General features: G+C 42.4%; 1 protein-coding gene and 1 non-coding gene across 2 annotated transcripts in view; one reads left to right on the top strand and one right to left on the bottom strand.

Moving 5' to 3' along the window:
• NEK11 (NIMA related kinase 11) overlaps window positions 1-20322 on the top strand; it is a 283846-nt gene that overhangs the window by 253787 nt on the left and 9737 nt on the right.
• LOC132491537 (U6 spliceosomal RNA) lies at window positions 1563-1669 on the bottom strand. The gene has a single exon (XR_009532743.1). It is a non-coding gene; the product is annotated as a U6 spliceosomal RNA (small nuclear RNA).

The following is a 20322-nucleotide window of genomic DNA, read 5'->3' as shown; positions in this document are numbered from 1 at the left end:
GCATCATGTACTTGTCTGGCTTGGATCAGAGAGGTGAAAAATGTTCCTGTCAACTGCAGCTTGTGAATTTTTGTAGCGTTTAAACTTCTCTTGCTTTGCAAGGACTGATGGTAGAGAAATGATCACACAGGAAGAATTAAATATAAACGCATCCTGGTTGGTTCCTAAACATACATTAACAACCTTAGCTTTGCCGGATGTAACGCTTCAGAAAATATCTCGGTGGAACCCGGGGAGGTTGTGGAGGAGCTTTCAAGTGGTTTAATCCCAAGGGAAGTTGCAGTGCTGTAAAGCCCAACTGAAACTACACACATTAATGCTGGGTCTTTGGGCAGTAGCTCCGTTTTGTTCTTCTCATCCGATAAAGAAAGTAATGGGCGGGGCCTCTATCCCTCCAGCTGCAGGCTATGGGCACCCTCGACTGAACCAAAGGCAGGTAATTGTCACTTAAACCTGGGGCAGTGTCAGCAATACCAGGTATTACACGAATCAAGGAAATATTGAAGGACTCTGTGTGACAGAAGTTATTATTGACTTTTGGAGATGAAGCAAATAAAATACGATCTGATTTAAAAGTAAGGGTTCCTGTAAGAGTGGGGAAAGTAAGCATAGGTTTAATGAAATATTGTTTGGTCCTTGTGCTGCTGTGGGCCAGGCTGGATCTGGTGGATGAAGCAGCAGTGACAGGCTGAGCCAGCTCATTATTTTATCACCTTGTAACATTTGCAGGGGGCGTTCCCAGCTCTAAACAGTAATGCTCACCTGCTCCCCACTGATTGCTGATGCTTCTGCTTGTTGTTTCTGGCAGGGAGCTTTGTCAACTAAGTCCTGTTCCTCAAAGTGTGGGCCCAGACCAGTAGCATCAGTGTCACCTGGAAGCCCATTAGAAATGCAGAATCTCAGGCCCCACTCTAGTACTACGGAATCAGAATCTGCATCGTAAACAAGGATCCTCCGCGAATCCTTTCTATGCCCATGAAAATTAGAGACACATCCAAATTGTCCTCACCCATGTCCGACTTGTCCACACTGCAGATTTCTGTGCACTGTATTCCCCCCAACAGTCTGCTTCCGACTTTTGTTCCTGCTTTCTCAAGATATATTTGACATGTAACATTGTGTAAGGTTAAGGTGTACACTAAGAGAATTAAACTAATAGGTCATTAGTCTGTGGTGGCTCTGATGCTGATGCAGCCAACATCAGCAAACCAAAATCTAATCCTGTAAATGCCTCAAGGTTACGGAATTGAAACCTAAGGACAACCGAGCACAAACTGCCAATCAGGCTTGAAGCTGTAGCCAGTCAATGATTTCCTCACTGTGCTTCCACCTTTTCGCTGTAAAGTATCTCCCTGAGCTCCTGTCAGTGGAGGCTCCTCACCACTTCTGATTTAACGCCACTCCATTCAAATCTATTTTTGCTCAATAAACTCTTAAAGTGTTCAATATGCCTCAGTTTATCTTTTACCATGTACAAGGTGATGATTTGATACATGTACGTCATGATTTGATACACTTACCACAATAAGGTTAGTGAGCGCACACTCACCTCACAGTTACTGTAAAATACGGAACACGTCACAGAATTGCACGTCATCCTTAGGCAGGGGCCATGCTGCCCTCCTCTGTGTGGGTCCAGTTTCAGCATATGTCCTCCCAGAGGGAGCACCCTACCTCCAGCTAAGCCCATTTCCTGTTCTCTTCTAATTCTCTAACTGCCACACGAATTCTTCACTGGTCTTCACTCTAATGTTCCCCCATCTCTCCTCCCATTAGATCAAATAATAAGGTGGGAAGGAAGAAAGGAAGGAAGGGAGGGAAGGAGGGAGGGAGAGAGGGAAGGAGGGAGGGAGAGAGGGAGGGAGGGAGGGAAGGGAGGAATGTGGAGGGAAGGAAGAAAGAAAGGAAGGGAGGGAAGGAGGGAGAGAGGGAGGGAAGGGAGGAACGTGGAGGGAAGGAAGGGGAGGAGAAGGAAGGATGGAAGAAAAGAAAAAAGGCAGGAAGGAGGGAGGGAAGACAGAGTGACAAGGGCGTAGGGAAGGAGGGAGGGAGACCCAGTTGTCATGGCTCCATGTGTTGCAGGAGCTCATGAGCTCTGTTTCAAATACACCCACACAAATATATCCCATCCCCTATTTCCATTTTAAAATGAAGCAGTGCCTTCATACAGTGTTCAAGACAGTGTTCATTGGTGTAACAATTTGGAGGGCACTTTGCCAAAGTTTATTCAAGTTCTTAAAGTGAACATTCTCTTTGATCCAGCAATTTCAGAATTTAGCCCACAAATGTTCTTGCATAAATGCACAGAAATGTTTGTCAAAAGTATCTACCACAGGATTGTTTAATAGCAAAAAGCTATAAAGAGCTGAAAGTATCAATACAAGTTGTTTTGAAAAATCAATGCATGTCTCTGCAATGGAATAGTATCCCGGCGCGAAAATGAACTGAGGAAGGTTTGCGTGTGCTTCTGTGGTGAGCTGTCTAGATTATGTTGTTACCTGAAAAAAAGAAGGTGCCAGACAATATGCATATTACCCCATGAATGTTATTTTTAGTGTGTGTGTACATGTGTACGTTTATAAAACATAGTTACTAACTTACTGTATTTGTATCCAATGGAATTCTAAAACCATTACAAACACTACTTTGCCAGAATTTTGAATACTTGGGACATCTTTGTGATGTGATGCTAAGTTTAAAAAAAAAAAAGGACATTACTGTCATGGTTTTTCTTCCCCTCCTTACTTGAGCATTTTCCAATGTTATTAAATATTCCCCAAAATATCATTTATCTATAATATTATATCCTACTCTTGGGTTTTTAACTTGTTTTCAGGTTTTCGAACTCATATATAATGTTGACAAACTTTTTTTTACCTAATGTATTTTTTTGAATTTCAGGCTCTCTCCTAAGATAAATGTCTTGTAATTACTGGTTCATAGGGTATGTGATTTTATTATAATTATTTGTTCATAGGATGTGACCCTTGATATTTATTGCCAACTTGGTTTCTGTAATCCACAAAGATTTTTAATGTAATATTTTCAATTTTTGTTAATGTGATGAGATATTAAAAGTTATCATTTGTTCCACAAATTTTAAAATTTGGCATAAAACAGTTATTGATAACTACTGTGTGCCAAGCTGCCTTGAAGCCACTGGGCACATCATCATGAATAAGACATGGTCTCCACCTTCAACTCAAAGTGTGATCCCAGGACAGGACACATAATTAGAATGTGATGCAATTTGGCCGATCACAGAATTATGCCCAGCGTGCCATGGAACACAGCAGGCCTATAGTGTAACTGTGACAATTAACCCAGAAAGGGATGAGATTCTTACACTTCACTTTGATGCTTCTTCTCTCACGTTCAGCTAAAGACTGATGCTAACGTAGTGAGGAGGGAGTTTTCTTTTCATACCCCTGTCAGAGTTCAAGTATTAACTACACCTGACATAAAAAGGAAGTAGAAAATAAACTTACCTTAGTTTGTGTGTCAACTATCTATATTTCTGTGTCACCACTTACATATTTCACAGATGCAGAGGGTTATAAGCCTCCTTCTAGGACACATACATTCATCCTGAATCCATAACCAAATTTGACCTTCCCACAGCCCACGTCTCCCTGCCTACTTAGAATAGAAAGATGGTTGTCTAGTCTTCAAAACATTTGCCCCAACTTCCAAAAAATATCTCCAAATAAAAGAGACAACCCAGGGTCCACAAATAGCACTGTCAACTCTCTTAATATTTCTTAGGTCAAGAAATTCTTAACTGAAACATTTTAACTAGGTTGACTAAAGGAAATTGCCAATATTTGACTTTTTTAACTTGTAAAAGTAGCAATTTCATGTAGTTCAACTAAAACCTGCAAATAATTCTTCCTGTTTCTTCCCAAGACTACCCATATATTAGAACTAGTTGAAACTTCATTTCACACCAAATGATTTCTGCAGTATCTGCCCCCAGATATAAAGAAAAGGTGGGAAAATTATTAACACAGGTTTATGCTTGGTTTTCACTCCTTAGTCAGATGATCAGTAAGATAAAATTAGAATACAGTATTTCCTAAATTGAAGGGAAAGAGGTTTCCTGCTTATTTAAGCAAAGAGACTTCTAGCTGATGCAGAATTAGGAGTCAGGGGCAAACATGGGCAAGCAAACCCAGCAAACTGCCAAACAAACTATAATTCATAATCTCCAACCCAAACAAGGCTGGCGTCCTCCTCTTAAGACAAACACGATGCTAAGAGTGTGCTATGAATCCAAGATTATTACTAATGCAAAGCTGTACATCAGAGATTTAGGGAGAAGGAAAGAGAAGAGAGAGGGGGAAAGAGAGAGAGAGAGAGCACACGCTTAGCCCCAAATTCATGAAGGCCCCCTTTCTATTGCTCTTATCAGATTTAAATTCATATTGTAAAAAATTAAGTTTAGTAATTCTGTAGAGGGTGCTGGTATGGGAAGTGATGCCTTGGAGCTTGGAAAGCTGGCCTGATCCCATAAAAGCATCAGAATTTTCTTCAAAAGCTATTTCATAGCTTGAAATGCTTTTTGGAGTCCTGCTATTCAAAGTGTAATCCACAGCTCCAGCCAGTGTTTCTCAGACTCTAAAGTGCATACGAATCACTTGGAGTCTTGTTAAACGGAGATTCTCATCCAGCGGGTCTGGGTGGGGCCTGAGAGCCTGCATTTCCAACCAGCTCCTGTGAGGGGTGACGCTGTGGGCAGGATCGTGCTTTGAGTAGCATGGGTAAAACACCCTTCTGACGGCTTTTGTTCCTCTTTCTAAACTGGCAATCTTGTCCTGCAGGTCACTTACTGAACACTGAAGTCAAGAGGTCCCCCTCAGTGACCTTGCGCTCTCCTCATTCAAATCTTCCTGCCTGTAAAATGGGGCGAACAAACCTAGCAGAGGGGAGAATCTTAGACTTTCCTGGTAGGAGGAAATTTGGAGATTATCCTAATCCAACCCTTTCCCCTCCACCCCCCAGCCCATCTGTACCCTAAAGCCAGAGCCTGAGGTCTTGCCTACAGGGTGTGCAGCTCTCACCCCATCCCATCGGATGTGGGAGAGCTCTGCAGGATAAGGGTCTCTTGCAGATATTTTCAAATAAGTGGAAGTAACTAAAAAAAACATTGCTCAAAATTTCTCACAAACCTCACCTTAATGAGGGGTCTCCTCCTTTGGTGTTAGGAAAGAAGACAAGAAACGCAGCGTTTCCAGGTGGGAGGCAGTAGGGGATTCCTTCCTGCCTGGCCCTCTTTCCACAGCAGTAAAAGCACAGCTCAATCTTGATCTGCTCCCACCTGTCAAGAGCAGGTGTCAGCTTCAGTTATTGTTTTGCAAATTCATTTCAGTCCTTTAATGATAGTGGAGAATGAGGTAGTGCTTCCCTTATCGCCACTGTTTTTCCTAAGACCTGTGCCTCATGGGCTTTCCCAGGCTCTATCTCCTCCCTCCCTCCCTCTCACTCGGGAATGCATGTCTCGTAAAATGTACTGTGATAAACCCATCTGCAGTCATCAAGGGAGAGGTATAATAAAGGCAATGGGTGAACATGTTTGAAATACGAAGTGAGGAAAATCATTTTTTATTTATGGAGAAACATTTTAATTTGGGACATAAAGTCAGATGTAACTATGCCTAGGGAGTCAGGACTAAAAACGAATGTTCTCATTTAAAGAGTCTGCTTTCTTGTGTCCTTTGTAGTTGCTGTAACACCGTTTTTAAGTCCAACAGGTCCTCTTGTCATTAAGGTTCTCAGTGACAGTTTAGCCAGTAAATTTCACATCACATGTGGGTGGCCATATAATTTATTGTCTAAACCAGGATCCTTTTGACAATGGAACGGGCAACATTGGTGATAGTGCTTCTGTGTCAGGCACGCACTGAGACCATCTCAGGTTAACCAAGTGGTTCTGGAGTTTGAATTAATCACCAGTGCCTAGGGATTTAATCAACCATGTTGTGTAGTGAAGCCACCATTAAAATCCAAAAGGAGGGGTTTCAGAGAACTTCCAGGTTGGTGAAGCAGCATGCCTCCATGTGCCACAGTGTTGGGCTCCAAACTCCAAGAGGACTGAAGTTTCTTTATTCTCGATCTCACCTATGAATCTCTTCATCTGGCTGTTGGTTCCTGTGTTTTAATATCCTCGGTAATAAACCACTCATCTGCCGTGTGGCTGACAGGGTCTTGGTGCTCTGGCTGGGTGTCAGGCTTGAGCCTCTGAGGTGGGAGAGCCGAGTTCAGGACATTCATCCACCAGAGACCTCCCGGCCCCACGTAATGTCAATTAGTAAGAGCTCTCCCAGAGATCTCCATCTCAACACTAACACTGAGCTCCACTCAACAACCAGCAATCTACAGTGCTGGACACCCTAAACCAAACAACTAGCAAGACAGGAACACAACCCACCCATTTAGAGAGGCTGCCTAAAATCATACTAAGTTCACAGACACCCCAAAACACACCACTGGACGCAGCCCTGCCCACCAGAAAGACAAGATCCTGCCCCACCCATCAGAACACAGGCACCAGTCCCTTCCACCAGGAAGCCTACACAAGCCACTGAACCAACTTTACCCACTGGGGGCAGACACCAAAGACAACGGGAACTAGGAACCTGCAGCCTACAAAAAGGAGGCCCCAAACACAGTAAGGTAAGCAAAATGAGAAGACAGAGAAATATGCAGCAGATGAAGGAGCAAGATAAAAACCCACCAGACCAAGCAAATGAAGAGGAAATAGGCAGTCTACCTGAAAAAGAATTCAGAGTAATGATAGTAAAGATGATCCAAAATCTTGGAAACAGAATGGAGAAAATACAAGACACATTTAGCAAGGACCTAGAAGAACTAAAGATGAAACAAGCAACAATGAACAACACAATAAATGAAATTAAAAATTCTCTAGAAGGGATCAATAGCAGAATAACTGAGGCAGAAGAACGGATAAGTGACCTGGAAGATAAAATAGTGGAAATAACTACTGCAGAGCAGAATAAAGAAAAAAGAATGAAAACAATGGAGGACAGTCTCGGAGACCGCTGGGACAACATCAAACACACCAACATTCAAATTGTAGTGGTCCCAGAAGAAGAAGAGAAAAAGAAGGGGTCAGAGAAAATATTTGAAGAGATTATAGTTGAAAACTTCCCTAACATGGGAAAGGAAGTAGTCAATCAAGTCCAGGAAGCACAGAGAGTCCCATACGGGATAAATCCAAGGAGAAACATGCCAAGACACATATTAAACTATCAAAAATTAAATACAAAGAAAAAATATTAAAAGCAGCAAGGGAAAACAACAAATAACATACAAGGCGATCCCTATAAGGTTAAGAGCTGATCTTTCAGCAGCAATTCTGCAAGCCAGAAGGGAGTGGCAGGACATATTTAAAGGGAAGAAAGGGAAAAACCCTCAACCAAGATTACTGTACCCAGCAAGGATCTCATTCAGATTTGATGGAGAAATTAAAACCTTTTCAGGTTAACCAAGACACGGTCCTCCTAATTATAGGCAGTTTGTATTCTGGGACCCAGTGACATTCTGGCATTGAGACATGAATCTGTCCAAGAAAAATTGCACCAGACAGAAATCAAACAGGCAAGGAAGAGTTTACTCAAGACTGTTGCAATAAGGGAGAGAGATTGACCTCCATGCTGAATACAACAGGGGCAGCTGTGGATGTGTAGCCAGTGGGCAGGGAGGGGTCAGTGGATGGAAGATTACTAAGGGGAATTGGTTAGGTATGAAGGGCATGGGAATACTTGCTGAGCTGGGCCCAGTGGGACAGAGACTGCAGCCGAGGATGAGGCCTTGTTGAGGAAAGGATGGACTCAGAGGAGCCTGACTAAAGTTTAGTCAAAGAGGGAATTCTTACGGAATCTCATCAAATGACAGGCAGCTTTTAAAATTCATTCTTCTCCAAGGAAACCCATAGTTTCCCAACTGTAATAACTCTTGTTCTGAGAAATTCTTCCAAACATATTTATGTTCTAATTTCTTTTCCTTTATGATTTTATTTCCCTTTGCAAATCCAATTATTCTTGTGTTTGATTAGAAAATCTATTTTATCTTTGATGTTTGCTTCGACTCCAGCAAAGCTAGGGTGGAATTGACTTTTGAAAATTTAAGAATGTGGTTTGAATTGACCAAGGGAAGCACAGTCATAATTCAGCCGGGAAGGACTTACGAGTGGTCCACGTCTCATGATGCATTGTTTAGTGGGTCTTAGAGAACAGAAGAAAAAGCAAGGGATTTACTTATATTATATTTATTTCACATGTATGTCCATCATGGTGGAGACCAGTATAGGATCCACTCTGAAGCCCAGTGCTCACCACTGGGGAGGCCCCTTCCCCATCCTGCAATCACTTTCCTCGTCTATAAAATGAAGGTGTTCGATTAGATAGACTCCTTGGTACTTTGCAGGGCTTTTCAAAAGTTCCATAATTCTGACTTTTAAATCATTCTATCCCTCTGTGGATTGCATCTTCTTATAAAATATCCACTTTGGAGCCATTATAAAGGATCAAATATGAGTGATGGTAAATCACTCTGAAAATAATGACTTTATGTAGGAACTGTATTTGAAAGGCTCAGTTTTCCATGCATGTGTATATTTTGTAGTTTAAGGTATAATGAATCCAAGGAGGGTATGCAAGAATGTTCCCAGCAAATGTAAAATAGAAAGCTAGTGGGAAGCAGCTGCACAGCACAGAGATCACTTCGGTGCTTTGTGACCACCTAGAGGGGTGGAATAGGGAAGGTGGGAGGGAGACACAAGAGGGAGGAGATAGGGGAACATATGTATATGTATGGTTGATTCGCTTTGTTAAAAGCAGAAACTAACACACCATTGTAAAGCAATTATACTCCAATAAGGATGTTTAAAAAAAAAAAAAAAAAAGAATGTTCCCAGCAGCTTTGTAAGTAAAAGTGATAGGGAGGTGGGGGAGGGGTAGAAACAACGTGAAAGGTACTTCATCAGGAGAACAAATGCAGAATAGTGATGGAATGGCATACAGATAATCAGTGAGCTCCAGCATCAAAGGGGATAAATATCACAAATTTTGAGCAAAAAAGGCAAGAAAAAACCCAAGTATGATACCACTTAAAGTGTAAAAACACACTGAACGGTGCTACTTGTTTTAAGGTTACATACTTACATATATAATAAAAGCATTTTTTAAATGTTTGGTGGTGATAAAGCACAAGATTCAGAATAGTGCGGATTGGGAAGGGGTTATAATTAGGGAGGGAATTCAGAGCTTCAGCTGCCTTTGCTAATGCTTGAATTCTTAAACTGGGAGTTGGATATGTAAGTGTTCATTGTATTATACTTTACACATTTTTGTATATCTTAAAATATTTTATGACATTCTTGTAATAAAGTTGGGAGAGTTATGAAAAGCCATGGCATTCATTTGCTTGTAAAGATTAGAAACTGAGTCTCAACAAGTCGCTATAATTTTTTAGTAGCAAAGGTTAACGTGCATTTAAAAGCTCCATGCTACCTGTCCCTCAATTACAATATACCAAACAATCAAAACAAAAGAAACAAACAACTTCCAGTGTACACATTGCCAAAAGAATTACTGGTCAGGTACCAGTGTTTTGAGTTGCAACTTCTTATATTTCTTTCTTTCTTTTCTTTCTTTTTAACATCTTTATTGGAGTATAATTGCTTTACAATGATGTGTTAGTTTCTGCTATATAACAAAGTGAATCAGTTATACATATGTTCCCATATCTCTTCCCTCTTGCTTCTCCCTCTCTCCCGCCCTCCCTATCCCACCCCTCTAGGTGGTCACAAACCACCTAGTTGATCTCCCTGTGTCATGTGGCTGCTTCCCACTAGCTATCTAGTTTATGTTTGGCAGTGTATATATGTCCACACCACTCTCTCACTTGGTCAGAGCTTACCCTTACCGTTCCCCATAACCTCAAGTCCATGCTCTAGTAGGTCTGTGTCTTTATTCCCATCTTACCCCTAGGTTCTTCATAACCTTTTCTTTTCTTTTCTTTTCTTTTTTAGATTCCATATATATGTGTTAGCATACGGTATTTGTTTTTCTCTTTCTGACTTAGTTCACTCTGTATGACAGACTCTAGGTCCATTGACCTCACTACAAATAACTCAAATTTGTTTCTTTGGATGGCTGAGTAATATTCCATTGTATATATGTGCCACATCTTCTTTATCCATTCATCTGTTCATGGACGCTTAGGTTGCTTCCATGTCCTGGCTATTGTAAATAGAGCTGCAATGAACATGTGGTACATGACTCTTTTTGAATTATGTTTTTCTCAGGATATATGCCCAGTAGTGGGATTGCTGGGTCATATGGTAGTTCTATTTGTAGTTTTTTAAGGAACCTCCATACTGTTCTCCTTAGTGACTGTATCAATTTACATTGCCACCAACAGTGTATGAGGGTTCCATTTTCTCCACACCCTCTCCAGCATTTATTGTTTCTAGATTTTTTGATGATGGTCATTCTGACTGGTGTGAGGTGATATCTCATTGTAGTTTTGATTTGCATTTCTGTAATGATTAATGATGTTGAGCATTCTTTCATGTGTTTGTTGGCAATCTGTATATCTTCTTTGGAGAAATGTCTGTTTAGGTCTTCTGCCCATTTTTGGATTGGGTTGTTTGTTTCTTTTTGCTATTGAGCTGCATAGGCTGCTTGTGAATTTTGGAGATTAATCCTTTGTCAGTTGCTTCATTTGCAAATATTTTCTCCCGTTCTGAGGGTTGTCTTTCGGTCTTGTTTATGGTTTCCTTTGCTGTGCAAAAGCTTTGAAGTTTCATTAGGTCCCATTTGTTTATTTTTGTCTATATTTCCATTTCTCTAGGAGGTGGGTGAAAAGGATCTTGCTGTGATTTATGTCATAGAGTGTTCTGCCTATGTTATCCTCTAAGAGTTTGATAGTTTCTGGCCTTACATTTAGGTCTTTAATCCATTTTGAGCTTATTTTGTGTATGGTGTTAGGGAGTGTTCTAATTTCATACTTTAACATGTTTTAACATGTCCAGTTTTCCCAGCGCCACTTATTGAAGAGACTGTCTTTTCTCCACTGTATATTCTTGCCTCATTTATCAAAGATAAGTTGACCATATGTGCATGGGTTTATCTCTGGGCTTTCTATCCTGTACCGTTGATCTATATTTCTGTTTTTGTGCCAGTACCATACTGTCTTGATTACTGTAGCTTTGTAGTATAGTCTGAAATCAGGGAGCCTGATTCCTCCAGCTCCATTTTTCGTTCTCAAGACTGCTTTGGCTATTCAGGTCTTTTGTGTTTCCATACAAATTGTGAAATTTATGTTCTAGTTCTGTGAAAAATGCCAGAGGTAGTTTGATAGGAATTGCATTGACTCTGTAGATTGCTTTGGGTAGTAGAGTCATTTTCACAATGTTGATTCTTCCAATCCAAGAACATGGTATATCTCTCCATCTATTTGTATCATCTTTAATTTCTTTCATCAGTGTCTTACAATTTTCTGCATACAGGTCTTTTGTCTCCTTAGGGAGGTTTATTCCTAGATATATTATTCTTTTTGTTGCAATGGTAAATGGGAGTGTTTTCTTAATTTCACTTTCTGATTTTTCATCATTAGTGTATAAGAATGCCAGAGATTTCTGTGCATTAATTTTGTATCCTGCTACTTTACCAAATTCATTGATTAGCTCTAGTAGTTTTCTGGTAGCATCTTTAGGATTCTCTATGTATAGTATCATGTCATCTGAAAAACAGTGACAGCTTAACTTCTTCTTTTCTGATTTGAATTCCTTTTATTTCCTTTTCTTCTCTGATTGCTGTGGCTAAAACTTCCAAAATTATGTTGAATAAGAGTGGTGAGAGTGGGCAGCCTTGTCTTGTTCCTGATCTTAGTGGAAATGCTTTCAGTTTTTCACCATTGAGGATGATGTTGGCTGTGGGTTTGTCACATATGGCCTTTATTATGTTGAGGTAAATTCCCTCCATGCCTACTTTCTGGAGGGTTTTTATCATAAATGGGTGTTGAATTTTCTCAAAAGCTTTCTCTGCATCTATTGAGATGATCATATGGTTGTTCTCCTTCAATTTTTTAATATGGTGTATCACATTGATTGATTTGCATATTTTGAAGAATCCTTGCATTCCTAGAATAAACCCCATGTGATCATGGTGTATGATCCTTTTAATGTGCTGTTGGATTCTGTTTGCTAGTATTTTGTTCAGGATTTTTGCATCTATGTTCATCAGTGATATTGGCCTGTAGTTTTCTTTCTTTGTGACATCCTTGTCTGGTTTTGGTATCAGGGTGATGGTGGCCTCGTAGAATGAGTTTGGGAGTGTTCCTCCCTCTGCTATATTTTGGAAGAGTTTGAGAAGGATAGGTGTTAGCTTTTCTCTAAATGTTTGATAGAATTCGCCTGTGAAGCCCTCTGTTCCTGGGATTTTGTTTGTGGGAAGATTTTTAATCACAGTTTCAATTTCAGTGCTTGTGATTGGTCTGTTCATATTTTCTATTTCTTTCTGATTCAGTCTTGGCAGGTTGTGCATTTGCAAGAATTTGTCCATTTCTTCCAGGTTGTCCAGTTTTTGGCATAGAGTTGCTTGTAGTAATCTCTCATGAATTTTTGTATTTCTTCAGTGTCTGTTGTTTCTTCTCCTTTTTCATTTCTAATTCTATTGATTTGAGTCTTCTCCCTTTTTTTCATGATGAGTCTGGCTAATGGTTTATCAATTTTGTTTATCTTCTCAAAGAAAATGCTTTTAGTTTTATTGATCTTTGCTATTGTTTCCTTCATTTCTTTTTCATTTATTTCTGATCTGATCTTTATGATTTATTTCCTTCTGCTAAATTTGGGGTGTTTTTGTTCTTCTTTCTCTAATTGCTTTAGGTGCAAGGTTAGTTTGTTTATTTTAGATGTTTCCTGTTTCTTAAGGTAGGATTGTATTGCTATAAACTTCCCTCTTAGAACTGCTTTTGCTGCATCCTATAGGTTTTGAGTCATTGTGTCTCCATTGTCATTTGTTTCTAGGTGTTTTTTGATTTCCTCTTTGATTTCTTCAATGATCACTTCGTTATTCAGTAGTGTATTGTTTAGCCTCCATGTGTTTGTATCTTTTACAGTTCTTTTCCTATAATTGATATCTAGTCTCATAGCCTTGTTGTCAGAAAAGGTACTTGATACGATTTCAATTTTCCTAAATTTACCAAGGCTGGATATGTGACCCAAGATATGGTCTATCCTGGAGAATGTTCCATGAGCACATGAGAAAAATGTGTATTCTGTTGTTTTTGGATGGAATAAAGCTTGTGTTTCCTTATTTATTTTCATTTTGGGTGATCTGTCCATTGGTGAAAGTGGGGTGTTAAAGTCCCCTACTATGAATGTGTTACTGTGGATTTCCACTTTTATGGTTGTTAGTATTTGCCTTATGTATTGGGTTGCTCCTATATTGGGTGCATAAATATTTACAATTGTTATATCTTCTTCTTGGATCAATCCTTTGATCATTATGTAGTGTCCTTCTTTGTCTCTTCTAATAGTCTTTATTTTAAAGTCTATTTTTTCTGATATGAGAATTGCTACTCCAGCTTTCTTCTGATTTCCATTTGCATGGAATATCTTTTTCCATCCCCTCACTTTCAGTCTGTATGTGTCCCTAGGTCTGATGTGGGTCTCTTGTAGACAGCATATATCCATTTTTGTATCCATTCAGCCAGTCTGTGTCTTTTGGTGGGAACATTTAATCCATTTACATTTAAGGTAATTATAAATATGTATGTTCCTATTCCCATTTTCTTAATTGTTTTGGGTTTGTTATTGTAGGTCTTTTCCTTCTCTTGTGTTTCCTGCCTAGAAAAGTTCATTTAGCATTTGTTGTAGAGCTTGTTTGGTGGTGCTGATCTCTCTCAGCTTTTGCTTGTCTTTAAAGGTTTTAATTTATCCATCAAATGTGAATGAGATCCTTGCTGGGTAGAGTAATCTTGGTTGTAGGTTTTTCTCCTTCATCACTTTAAATATGTCCTGCCACTCCCTTCTGGCTTGCAGAGTTTCTGCTAAAAGATCAGCTGTTAACCTTATGGGGATTCGCTTATGTGTTATTTTTTGTTTCTCCCTTGCTGCTTTTAATATATTTTCTTTGTATTTAATTTTTGATAGTTTGATTAATATGTGTCTTGGCATGTTTCTCCTTGGATTTATCCTGTATGGGGCTCTCTGTGCTTCCTGGACTTGGTTAACTATTTCCTTTCCCATATTAGGGAAGTTTTCAACTATAATCTTTTCAAATATTTTCTCAGTCCCTTTCTTTTTCTCTTCTTTTTCTGGGACCCCTATAATTCGTATGTTGGTGCATTTAATGTTGTCCCAGAGGTCTCTGTGACTGTCTTCAATTCTTTTCATTCTTTTTTCTTTATTCTGCTCTGCAGTAGTTTTTTCCACTATTTTATCTTCCAGGTCACTTATCCGTTCTTCTGCCTCAATTATTCTGCTATTGATCCCTTCTAGAGAATTTTTAAGTTCATTTATTGTGTTTTTCATCTCTGTTTATTTGCTCTTTAGTTCTTCTAGGTCCTTGTTAAACATTTCTTGTATTTTCTCCTTTCTATTTCCACAATTTTGTATCATCTTTACTATCATTATTCTGAATTATTTTTTAGGTATACTGCCTATTTCCTCCTCATTTGTTAGGTGCTGGGTTTTTGCCTTGCTCCTTCTTCTGCTGTGTGTTTCTCTGTCTTCTCATTTTGCTTAACTTACTGTGTTTGGGGTCTCCTTTTTGTAGGCTGCAGGTTTGGAGTTTCCATTGTTTTTTGTGTCTGTCCCCAGTGGCTAAGTTTGGTTCAGTGGGTTGTGTTTGCTTCCTGGTGGAGGGGACTAGTGCCTGTGTTCTGGTGGATGAGGCTGGATCTTGTCTTTCTGGTGGGCAGGTCCACATCTTGTGGTGTGTTTTGGGGTGTCTGTGGCCTTATTTTGATTTTACGCAGCCTCTCTGCTAATAGACGGGGCTGTGTTCCTGTCTTGCTAGTTGTTTGGCATAGAGTGTCCTGCACTGTAGCTTGCTGGTCGTTGAGTGAAGCTGGGTCTTGGTGTTGAGTTGGAGATCTCAGGGAGGTTTTCACGATTTGATATTATGTGGAGCTGGGAGGTCTCTTTTGGACCAGTGTCCTGATGTTGGCTGTCCCACCTCAGAGGCAGAGCACTGACTCCTGGCTGGAGCACCAAGAGCCTGTCCTCCACACAGCTTAGAATAAAAGGGAGAAAAAATAGAAAGAAAGAAAGAAAGAAAGAGGATAAAATAAAATAAAGTAAGGTAAAATAAAATAAAGTTATTAAAATAAAAAATATTTATTAAAAGAAAAAAAAAACGTACAGACAGAACCCTAGGACAAATGGTGAAAGCAAAGCTATACAGACAAAATCTCACACAGAAGCATACACATACACACTCACAAAAAGAGGAAAAGGGGGAAAAATAATATATGTTGCTCCCAAAGTTCACCTCCTCAATTTGGGATGATTCGTTGTCTATTCAGGTATTCCACAGATGCAGGGTACATCAAGTTGATTGTGGAGCTTTTTTTTTTTTTTCTTTGGTGAACGGGCCTCTCACTGTTGTGGGCTCTCCCATTGTGGAGCACAGGCTCCGGACGCTCAGGCTTAGCGGCCATGGCTCACGGGCCCAGCCGCTCCACAGCATGTGGGATCTTCCCAGACCAGGGCACGAACCCGTGTCCCCTGCATCGGCAGGCGGACTCTCAACCACTGCGCCACCAGGGAAGCCCCGATTGTGGAGCTTTCATCCGCTGCTCCTGAGGCTGCTGGGAGAGATTTCCCTTTCTCTTCTTTGTTCGCACAGCTCCCAGGGTTCAGCTTTGGATTTGGTCCCGCCTCTGCGTGTAGGTTGCCTGAGGGCGTGTGTTCTTCCCTCAGACAGGACGGGGTTAAAGGAGCCGCTGATTCGGGGGCTCTGGCTCACTCAGGCCGGGGCCAGTGAGGGGTCCGGATGAGAGGCGAGCCTGCGGCGGCAGCGGCCGGCGTGACGTTGCACCAGCCTGAGGCGTGCCGTGCGCTCTCCCGGGGAAGTTGTCCCTGGATCCCAGGACTCTGGCAGTGGCGGGCTGCACAGGCTCCGGGAGGGGAGGTGTGGATAGTGACCTGTGCTCGCACACAGGCTTCTTGGTGGCGGCAGCAGCAGCCTTAGCGTCTCATGCCCGTCTCTGGGGTCCGCGCTTTTAGCCGCGGCTCGCGCCCGTCTCTGGAGCTCCTTTAAGCAGCGCTCTTAATCCCCTCTCCGCGCGCATCAGGAAACAAAGAGGGAAGAAAAAGTCTCTTGCCTCTTTGGCAGCTCCAGACTTTTTCCCAGACTCCCACCCGGGTAGCCGTGGTGCACTAACCCCTTCAGGCTGTGTTCATGCCGCCAACCCCAGTCCTCTCCCTGGGATCCGACCGAAGCCCGAGCCTCAGCTTCCAACCCCCGCCTGCCCTGGCGGGTGAGCAGACAAGCCTCTCAGGCTGGTGAGTGCCGGTCGGCACCGATTCTCAGGCTCGTGAGTGCCGGTCGGCACTGATCCTCTGTGTGGGAGACTCTCTGCTTTGCCCTCCACACCCCTGTTGCTGTGCTTTCCTCAGTGGCTCCGAAGCTTCCCCCCTCTTCCACCCGCAGTCTCCGCCCGCGAAGGGGCTTCTAGTGTGTGGAAACCTTTCCTCCTTCACAGCTCCCTCCCACTGGTGCAGGTCCCGTCCCTATCCTTTTGTCTCTGTTTATCCTTTTTTCTTTTGCCCTATCCAGGTACGTGGGGACTTTCTTTCCTTTTGGGAGGTCTGAGGTCTTCTGCCAGCGTTCAGTAGGTGTTCTATAGGAACAGTTCCACGTGTAAATGTATTTCTGATGTATCTTTGGGGAGGAAGGTGATCTCCACGTCTTACTCTTCTGCCATCTTCTCAAATCTCCCTATGTTTCTAACTACTATTGTTTTTTACTTATAATTTTTGCTATTCTGAGACAAGTTTGTGAAAACATGTATATGGGTAGGAGATATAAAATTGAGACTGGATGCCAGATTGATAAATGAACAGTTTACCCTGCAAATAAGCACCAACTCAGCTCTGAGCTGGCAGGCAGCCTACACAAGAGGAGAAACCCTCTGAGTCAACAGCAGCCAGCTTAGTAGGAGAGTTTTCTTGGTTCGAAAATTTGGGGAAGAATTAACCCCAAGGATCCTTACATCAAAGGCACTGAAGCATTTTGCGTTGTGCTCAAATCTGTTGATTTGCCCTTGACAGTGGCTCCTTGTGATTCATCCACTTCACACAGCACCAGAGTGATCTGGTTATAACAGGGCTCAGATCGTGTCAGCTCTTCAGAGGCTCCCGTGCACCCAGGTCAAGGCAGGACTCCTTACCTCAGCCTCCAAGGTCGCTGCCCCTGCCCCACCATCTGCCCTCATCTCCTGTCACTCTTCTCCCCTGAGTTAGGCCTCAGCCACCCCAGTCTTCTTCCGTACAGAGCTTCACCTGCCTGGCCACTTCTTTTTCCCTCAGTTGGGAATGCCCTGCTCCCAGATACTGGCCTGGATGACTCATCCTACCTTTCAAGTCTCCATTCAAATGTCGTTCCTATGCCTGCCCCCCAGAGGGGCCTTCCTTAATTACATTGGCAAAGGTAACCTCCCTTCTAGTACCATCCCTAGGCCCTGGGCCTGGCTGTCGAGGCCGCCACTGTGGTCATCCTCCAGCCTTATCCCTCCCCATGGAGCAAGGAGCCCATGGGGCCAAGGGGACCTGCATACTCAGGGCCTGTGTCTCCTCTTCTAGACCATGCCCTAGTCACCTGGAACCCTGCAATTCTCTTAGGCCCAAATGACCTCAGTTCATTTCCAGAGTCTGCGGGCCTCTGACTCAGGGCCCTCCCCCCCGGGGTGGTCTGTGCTGCCGGTTTGCACACCCCGACGTCTGAGGTGGCTGGCTATCTGCAGAAGGCATCAATGGCTCTTGGACGTAGGGGCTGAGGTGTCAAATGTGTGTGCAGAGACCCCTCACAGTGGGAGATAGAGCCAGGCTGGGGAGAGATGGGGGCAGGGTCGGGATGTACATCTAGGGATGAGGGTCGGGGGGGCTGGCACACCCAGCTCTGTCATATTCCATTGCAGAACTTGGAGGAGTCCGAGAATACTGAAGCTGGCCTTCTAGGTCTCTATGAAGTTAATTTGTCAGGGTAAGAAGGTAGGTCATATTTTATTTAACAGTTTGTTAGCTTGGTTCATAACTTATAAATATTTAGATGTGTGGGCCTCCACTGGTCCTCTTGCTGTATCCCCACAAATGTTCGTGGTGGGCCTTGCCTCCTCTGCATGAGGGTCAGTCAAGAAGATGGGGGAGCTGGTTCAAAATGACAGGGCCTGGCAGTCACCAAGCGGCCTGTACCAGGCCCCCTAGAAGCGCCTTGTCTGCCGCCACCTTGCTGCGGGGCTCAAACCCTATTCTAGGCACACTGCTCTCACTCTTCCATTTCCCTGTTTTATTTTCTTTGCAGCAATGACAAAAATCTGAAATTACCTTATTTGTTTGTTTATTTGTTTAATATCTGTCATCTTGCCACTAAACTATGAGTTCTGTGAGGTCACAGGCTTATGGCTGCTTCTTAGAACTTGGCATGTGCTAGGCACTCATTAAAAATCTGCTGAGGGCTTCCCTGGTGGCGCAATGGTTGAGAGTCCGCCTGCCGATGCAGGGGACACGGGTTCGTGCCCCGGTCTGGGAAGATCCCACATGCCGCCGAGCGGCTGGGCCCGTGAGCCGTGGCCGCTGAGCCTGTGCGTCCAGAGCCTGTGCTCCGCAATGGGAGAGGCCACAACAGTGAGAGGCCCGCGTACTGCAAAAAAAAAAAAAAAAAATCTGCTGAATGAATAAATAACATAGGGGCAGGTTTGTGCCAGGACCATGCTGGGTACAAGGATGACTAAGAAAGGCCCTCTGTCCACAGGGGGCCCCAAGCCCAGTGAGGGAGCAGATCAGAAAACTGTTTTCAGTTTTACACTCCTCACGTGGTTAATTAATCTGGAAACAAAAATGTAAATGTAGCCATTATTGGGGAACTTCTACTGGGCAGAGGAAAGGTTTGCAAAGCAAATCAACCCCAAGGTAAGAGAGAGACTTTCCTGTTAGTCCTTACTAAGGGACAGAGCTAAGGGAGCTTTGATGATGCTGCGGAACGGGTGGAAACTCATTCCTTCTCCCTGAACAGAAACTGCTTGTGATTTTTCTAGGAGGGGGGATAGTGTCAAACATTTTCTGCTGCTAAGCTAAAATATCGTTTAGAACAGGAGGCTATAATGCCCTCAGCTGCTGCTCTCTGCCGTATTTAACTCTCACGGCAGAGGGTGACGGCGGTAGAAGGGCATCGCCTCGGCTGCTCACTCCCTCCATCCTTCTCCGAGGCCTCGCACGTGCGGCGGGGCAGCCGGCTAAGCAGCTCTCCAGATGCCGCGGTGTGAAAGTGTGAAAGAGGACGGCAGGGACACAGCCCCTTCCACACAGAATTATTTTAAGAAAACAATGGACATATATACACTACCACATGTAAAATAGAAAGGTAGTGGGAAGCAGCCGCATAGCACAGGGAGATCAGCTCGGTGCTTTGTGACCACCTGGAGGGGTGGGATTGGGAGGGAGGGAGGGAGACGCAAGAGGGAGGGGATATGGGGATATATGTATACATATAGCTGATTCAGTTTATTATAAAGCAGAAACTAACACACCATTGTAAAGCAATTATACTCCAATAAAGATGTTAAAAATAATTAATTAAAAAAATAAATTAAAAAAAACAAAAAACAAAGCTTGTTCCTTTCCACTCAGAGAAATATGAGGTCATTTTTATCCACAGATGATCGTACAGGCCCCATAAAGCCAATCCACTTGAAATAGGATGAAAATAACATAAGAAATACTGAAAACTACACTTGATCAGAGTTTTATCTTAAAAAACAATTTGGAAAACAAGTAAAAATCACAGAAGTAAAAAAGAATCACAGAAGTAATCTTACACTTTGCAGAATTAGGTTGTAATTTCACTATGTGCTAATTCTTAGAACAAATACTAGGGATGCATATATTTTTATTTTTATCTTTTAATGTAGTTGATGTACAATATTATGTTAGTCTCAAGTGTAAAACATAGTGATTCGACATTTAAATACATTACAAAATGATGGCCCCAAGAAGTCTAGTAACCATCTGTCCCCAAACAAAGCTATTAGAGCACCTTTGATGACATTCACTGTGCTGTACAACACCTCCCT

Source organism: Mesoplodon densirostris, chromosome 5 (genome assembly GCF_025265405.1).
Source record: "Mesoplodon densirostris isolate mMesDen1 chromosome 5, mMesDen1 primary haplotype, whole genome shotgun sequence".
In the NCBI taxonomy this organism is placed as follows: Eukaryota; Metazoa; Chordata; class Mammalia; order Artiodactyla; family Ziphiidae; genus Mesoplodon; species Mesoplodon densirostris.
This window is presented reverse-complemented; position numbering and strand designations above follow the sequence as displayed.